This window comes from Cryptomeria japonica, unplaced genomic scaffold (assembly GCF_030272615.1).
Source record: "Cryptomeria japonica unplaced genomic scaffold, Sugi_1.0 HiC_scaffold_199, whole genome shotgun sequence".
In the NCBI taxonomy this organism is placed as follows: domain Eukaryota; kingdom Viridiplantae; phylum Streptophyta; class Pinopsida; order Cupressales; family Cupressaceae; genus Cryptomeria; species Cryptomeria japonica.
This window is the reverse complement of record NW_026729021.1, coordinates 1-7,216: the sequence shown is the minus strand read 5'-3', so window position 1 is coordinate 7,216 and position 7,216 is coordinate 1. Positions and strand designations below refer to the sequence as shown.

Here is a 7,216-nt window from a genome sequence, read left to right as displayed (position 1 = left end):
CGGGGTGCGCACACCTTGGCTGGGTTGCGCACCTTTTGTGCGCTCCAAGGTGCGCACGAAGTCGGAGCTCGGTTTGCCCCGGGTGCGCACCTTCGCCAGGGTGCGCACCTTGATGCGCACGCCTTGGCTGGGCTGCGCACCTTGGTGGGCGCCATGGTGCGCACCTTTCGTGCGCTCCAAGGTGCGCACGAAGTCGGAGCTCGGTTTGCCCCGGGTGCGCACCTTGGTGGGCGCCATGGTGCACTCCGAGGTGCCCAAGATTGGTGCGCACCAAGGAGCGCTCCGAAGTGCGCTCCAAGGTGCGCGCGAAGTCGAAAGTTGGGTTAATTGTCCGGTTTGCCTCGGGTGCGCACCTTGCGTGCACCTTCGCCAGGGTGGGCGCCTTGGTGCGCACACCTTGGCTGGGCTGCGCACACCTTGGCACCCGCGTTTCCTTCATTTTAAATTTTTTTTTTTTACAATCTCTCAAGTGGGAAATTCTATAATCTCAACTTTTTTTGCCTTTTCAGGAAACTTTTGAATGGAGCGCATCATTGGTGCGCTCCGAAGTGTGCTCCAAAGCTCTCTCCAGCTGCGTGCACCTGCCCCGGCCGCGCACCCGGCCCCGCCCAGCTTCGCTCACCTGTCCCGGGCGTCTGGTGCGGAACCTTAGAGTAAGAAACATCACCGTGCACCTTGGCCAACGTGCGCGACTCGACCGAGCGCGCACTGGCCGAGGTGCACACCGATTTCACCTGGGTGCGCGCGCAGCACCTCGGGCGCACCGGGGTGCGCGCACAACGCCCGGGTTGCACCGTGGCCTGTGTGCTCGGGGCGCCTCGGGTGCGCGCTCGGTGTCGCCCCCGCGCGCGCGGTAGTGCGGGCAGCGCACCCCGGCCCGGCCCGGCCCCGACGAGAACGCAAACGGGCAAAAGGTTTATTCAAATAGCATTGCGACGCCCGGCGAAAAACTAAAAAAGGGTGCAACACCGGGACTTCCCGGGAGGTCACCCATCCCAGTACTACTCCGGCCCAAGCGCGCTTAACTGCGGAGTTCTGATGGGATCCGGTGCACTAACGCTGGTATGATCGCACCCGTTATGAGCTTGTCGCAGTGTGTACTTAGCAAACCGCGACCCACGTGCGAATCCACCCCGGCCACCCACCCCCGTCGAGGTGCACACCCTCCCTCGCGAAGTGCGCCCCGTTCGCCAAGTGTGAGCCCTGCCCGGGTGCGCGCACCTTGCTAGGGCGTCGGGTGTGCACCCGGCCCGGCCTACGTGCGTGCACCTGGAGGGGGCGTCGTGTGCGTGCAGTGTCCCGTCTGCAACGCGGTGCCCACACACCACCTCGGGCGCAACGACCTGCGCTCACATGTGGGCCGAGTGCACCTTGGTGCATGTTCGGGGCGCCTCGGGTGCACGCTCGATCTTGCCCCGGTGCACCAAGGCGCTCGGTTTGCCCCGGGTGCGCACTTGGTGCAAGGTGGGCACCCAAAATAGGGATCAAGCACCAAAACACAAGTTTCGGGATGCAAAATGGGACCCAAGGACCACAAATGCGTTCCAAGACCCATGATGGGTCCACGAGAACAAAAATGTGTTCCGAGACTTAATAAACAAATATTGGGTTTTAGGAGAAGAAACATGCTCTGATGCCCAAAACGAGAATCGACCCCGAAAAGGCCACAGGCCAAAAGTGGGATGCGAGACAAAAAAAAATGGGACCCGAGGACCAAAATTGGGTTCCCAGGTCGAAGACAGGGCAACCGGACAAGAAACGACCTCTAAGGCTCGAAATGAGTCCCGACGACTAAAACTTGACAAGAAGCACCCATCAGGCACCCAACTCGACACCCATGGGATGCCGACCCACCCGGGCTTCCACCTAGCACACCTTGGCACCCACCCACCCTCGCACCCAACCTCGCACCCAACTTAGCACCTTTGAACCCACATTGGCACTCACCCTGACCCTGGCACCTTGGAACCCACATTGGCACTCACCTTGACCCTGGCACCCACCTTTGCACTCACCTTGGGACCCACCCTGGCTCCCACCTCGGCACCCACCCAGACACCCACCTTGGTTCCTTGGCACCCACCTTGGATCCTTGGCACCCACCCCGACACCCACCTTGGCACGCAACTTGGCTACTTGCCACCCACCTTGGCTCCTTGACGCCCACCCCGACAACCACCCCGTGACCTACCCTGGCTAGGGTTGGTGCACACCCACCCTGGTGCCCACCTTGGCACCCACCCTATGACCCACCTTGGCACGCACCTTAGTACCCACCCCGTTACCCACCCTAGGACCCACCCCGTGACCCACCTTGGCCAGGGTGGGTGCCTTGGTGCGCACAACTTGCCTGGGCTGCACACCAGGGCGGGCTCAAGATGGCACCCGCGTTCCGTTTTTTTCACTATCTTTCAAAACGGAAATTTTAAAATCTCATTTTTTTCTTTTTTTTGCCTTTTCTGGAAATTAGTGAAGGCAGCGCATCAAAGGTGCGCAATGCTGGTGCGAACCCGGGAGCGCTCCGATGTGTGCTCCAAGGTGCGGCGTGCACGAAGTCCGAGCCCGGTTTGCCCCGGGTGCGCACCTCGCGTGCACCTTCGCCGGGGTGAGCACCTTGGCTGGGTTGCGCGCCCTGGTGCGTACCAAGGAGCGCTCTGAAGTGTGCTCCAAGGTGCGGCGTGCACGAAGTCGGAGCCCGGTTTGCCCCGGGTGTGCACCTCGGGTGCGCACCTCGCGTGCACCTTCGCTGCGGTGGGCACCTTGGCTGGGTTGCGCGCCTTGGTGGGCACCATGCAGTGCACGAAGTCGGAGCCCGGTTTGCCCCGGGCGCGCACCTCCGCCAGGGTGGGCACCTTGGTGCGCACAACTTGCCTGGGCTGCGCATCAGGAAGGGCTCAAGATGGCACCCGCGTTCCGTTTTTTTCACTATCTTTCAGAACGGAAATTTTAAAATATCGTTTTTTTTTGCCTTTTCTGGAAATTAGTGAAGGCAGCGCATCAAAGGTGCGCAACGCTGGTGCGAACCTGGGAGCGCTCCGATGTGTGCTCCAAGGTGCGGCGTGCACGAAGTCGGAGCCCGGTTTGCCTCGGGTGCGCCCTGGTGGGCACCATGGTGCGCACCAAGGAGCGCTCCGAAGTGTGCTCCAAGGTGCGGCCTGCACGAAGTCGGAGCCCGGTTTGCCCCGGGTGTGCACCTCGGGTGGGCACCTTGGTGCGCATGCCTTGCCTGGGCTGCGCACCAGGGCGGGCTCAAGATGGCACCCGCGTTCCTTTTTTTTCACTATCTTTCAAAACGGAAATTTTAAAATCTCATTTTTTTTTGCCTTTTTCTGGAAATTAGTGAAGGCAGCGCATCAAAGGTGCGCACCTCGCTGCCCACCACGGTGCGCAACGCCGGTGGGCACCCGGGAGTGCTTCGAAGTGTGCTCCAAGGTGCTGCGTGCACGTTGTCGGAGCCCGGTTTGCCCCGGGTGCGCACCTCGCGTGCACCTTCGTCGGGGTGGGCACCTTGGCTTGGTTTGCCCCGGCTGCGCTCCGAAGCGGGGTTATTGGAGCGCCGCCTCTTTTTTTGTCGGAGCGTTTGGTGGGGTTTCTCGCATTGGCTCTTCCGAGGCCCGGTTGCCACCCTGGCGCGCACGAAGTCGGAAGTAGGGTTAATTGCCCGGGTGCGCACCTTTGCCAGGGTGGCACCTTACCTGGGCTGCGCACCAGGGCGGGCTCAAGATGGCACGCGCGTTCCGTTTTTTTCACTATCTTTCAAAACGGAAATTTTAAAATCTCCTTTTTTTTTTGCCTTTTCTGGAAATTAGTGAAGGCAGCGCATCAAAGGTGCGCACCTCGCTGCCCACCTTGGTGTGCTCTGAGGTGCGCACCCGGGAGCGCTACGAAGTGTGCTCCAAGGTGCGGCGTGCACGTTGTCGGAGCCCGGTTTGCCCCGGGTGCGCACCTCGCCTGCACCTTGGCCGGGGTGGGCACCTTGGCTGGGTTTGCCCAGGGTGCGCTCCGAAGCGGGGTTACTGGAGCGCCCCCTCTTTTTTTGTCAGAGAGTTTGGTGGGGTTTCTCGCATTGGCTCTTCCCAGGCCCGGTTGTTGGGTGCGCTCCCACCCTGGCGCGCGCGAAGTTGGAAGTTGGGTTAATTGCCCGGGCGCGCACCTTCGCCAGGGTGGGCACCTTGGTGCGCAAACCTTGGCTGGGCTGCGCACCAGGGCGGGCTCAAGATGGCACCAGCATTCCCTTTTTCTCACTATCTTTCAAAACGGAAATTTTAAAATCTCGTTTTTTTTTTGCCTTTTATGGAAATTAGTGAAGGCATCGCATCAAAGGTGCGCACCTCGCTGCCCACCTTGGTGTGCTCCGAGGTGCCCACCACGGTGCGCAACGCCGGTGCGAACCCGGGAGCGCCCCGATGTGTGCTCCAAGGTGCGGCGTGCACGAAGTCGGACCCCGGTTTGCCCCGGGTGCGCACCTCGCGTGCACCTTGGTGCGCACACCTTGGCTGGGTTGCGCGGCCTGGTGGGCACCATGGTGCGCACCAAGGAGCGCTCCGAAGTGTGCTCCAAGGTGCGGCGTGCACGAAGTCGGAGCCCGGTTTGCCCCGGGTGCGCACCTTCGCCGCGGTGGGCACCATGGCGTGCACGAAGTCGGAGCCCGGTTTGCCCCGGGTGCGCACCTCGCGTGCACCTTCGCCGGGGTGGGCACCTCGGCTGGGTTGCGCGCCCTGGTGCGCACCAAGGAGCGCTCTGAAGTGTGCTCCAAGGTGCGGCGTGCACGAAGTCGGAGCCCGGTTTGCCCCGGGTGTGCACCTCGCGTGCACCTTCGCTGCGGTGGGCACCTTGGCTGGGTTGCGCGCCTTGGTGGGCACCATGCAGTGCACGAAGTCGGAGCCCGGTTTGCCCCGGGCGCGCACCTCCGCCAGGGTGGGCACCTTGGTGCGCACAACTTGCCTGGGCTGCGCACCAGGAAGGGCTCAAGATGGCACCCGCGTTCCGTTTTTTTCACTATCTTTCAGAACGGAAATTTTAAAATATCGTTTTTTTTTGCCTTTTCTGGAAATTAGTGAAGGCAGCGCATCAAAGGTGCGCAACGCTGGTGCGAACCTGGGAGCGCTCCGATGTGTGCTCCAAGGTGCGGCGTGCACGAAGTCGGACCCCGGTTTGCCCCGGGTGCGCACCTCGCGTGCACCTTGGTGCGCACACCTTGGCTGGGTTGCGCGCCCTGGTGGGCACCATGGTGCGCACCAAGGAGCGCTCCGAAGTGTGCTCCAAGGTGCGGCGTGCACGAAGTCGGAGCCCGGTTTGCCCCGGGTGCGCACCTCGCGTGCACCTTCGCCGCGGTGGGCACCATGGCGTGCACGAAGTCGGAGCCCGGTTTGCCCCGGGTGCGCACCTCGCGTGCACCTTCGCCGGGGTGGGCACCTTAGTGTGCAGACCTTGGCTGGGTTGCGCGCCCTGGTGGGCACCATGGTGCGCACCAAGGAGCGCTCCGAAGTGTGCTCCAAGGTGCGGCCTGCACGAAGTCGGAGCCCGGTTTGCCCCGGGTGTGCACCTCGGGTGGGCACCTTGGTGCGCATGCCTTGCCTGGGCTGCGCACCAGGGCGGGCTCAAGATGGCACCCGCGTTCCTTTTTTTTCACTATCTTTCAAAACGGAAATTTTAAAATCTCATTTTTTTTTGCCTTTTTCTGGAAATTAGTGAAGGCAGCGCATCAAAGGTGCGCACCTCGCTGCCCACCACGGTGCGCAACGCCGGTGGGCACCCGGGAGTGCTTCGAAGTGTGCTCCAAGGTGCTGCGTGCACGTTGTCGGAGCCCGGTTTGCCCCGGGTGCGCACCTCGCGTGCACCTTCGTCGGGGTGGGCACCTTGGCTGGGTTTGCCCCGGCTGCGCTCCGAAGCGGGGTTATTGGAGCGCCGCCTCTTTTTTTGTCGGAGCGTTTGGTGGGGTTTCTCGCATTGGCTCTTCCGAGGCCCGGTTGCCACCCTGGCGCGCACGAAGTCGGAAGTAGGGTTAATTGCCCGGGTGCGCACCTTTGCCAGGGTGGGCACCTTACCTGGGCTGCGCACCAGGGCGGGCTCAAGATGGCACGCGCGTTCCGTTTTTTTCACTATCTTTCAAAACGGAAATTTTAAAATCTCCTTTTTTTTTTGCCTTTTCTGGAAATTAGTGAAGGCAGCGCATCAAAGGTGCGCACCTCGCTGCCCACCTTGGTGTGCTCTGAGGTGCGCACCCGGGAGCGCTACGAAGTGTGCTCCAAGGTGCGGCGTGCACGTTGTCGGAGCCCGGTTTGCCCCGGGTGCGCACCTCGCCTGCACCTTGGCCGGGGTGGGCACCTTGGCTGGGTTTGCCCAGGGTGCGCTCCGAAGCGGGGTTACTGGAGCGCCCCCTCTTTTTTTGTCAGAGCGTTTGGTGGGGTTTCTCGCATTGGCTCTTCCCAGGCCCGGTTGTTGGGTGCGCTCCCACCCTGGCGCGCGCGAAGTTGGAAGTTGGGTTAATTGCCCGGGCGCGCACCTTCGCCAGGGTGGGCACCTTGGTGCGCACACCTTGGCTGGGCTGCGCACCAGGGCGGGCTCAAGATGGCACCAGCATTCCCTTTTTCTCACTATCTTTCAAAACGGAAATTTTAAAATCTCGTTTTTTTTTTGCCTTTTATGGAAATTAGTGAAGGCATCGCATCAAAGGTGCGCACCTCGCTGCCCACCTTGGTGTGCTCCGAGGTGCCCACCACGGTGCGCAACGCCGGTGCGAACCCGGGAGCGCCCCGATGTGTGCTCCAAGGTGCGGCGTGCACGAAGTCGGACCCCGGTTTGCCCCGGGTGCGCACCTCGCGTGCACCTTGGTGCGCACACCTTGGCTGGGTTGCGCGGCCTGGTGGGCACCATGGTGCGCACCAAGGAGCGCTCCGAAGTGTGCTCCAAGGTGCGGCGTGCACGAAGTCGGAGCCCGGTTTGCCCCGGGTACGCACCTCGCGTGCACCTTCGCCGGGGTGGGCACCTCGGCTGGGTTGCGCGCCCTGGTGCGCACCAAGGAGCGCTCCGAAGTGTGCTCCAAGGTGCGGCGTGCACGAAGTCGGAGCCCGGTTTGCCCCGGGTGCGCACCTTCGCCGCGGTGCGCACCATGGCGTGCACGAAGTCGGAGCCCGGTTTGCCCCGGGTGCGCACCTCGCGTGCACCTTCGGCGGGGTTGCGCGCCCTGGTGGGCACCATGGTGCGCACCAAGGAG

General features: G+C 62.4%; 1 non-coding gene across 1 annotated transcript; it reads right to left on the bottom strand.

The window, feature by feature from the left end:
• Positions 1–957: 957 nt before the first annotated feature.
• On the bottom strand, positions 958–1,076 carry LOC131868212 (5S ribosomal RNA). Its single transcript, XR_009366703.1, has one exon. It is a non-coding gene; the product is annotated as a 5S ribosomal RNA (ribosomal RNA).
• Positions 1,077–7,216: the final 6,140 nt, after the last annotated feature.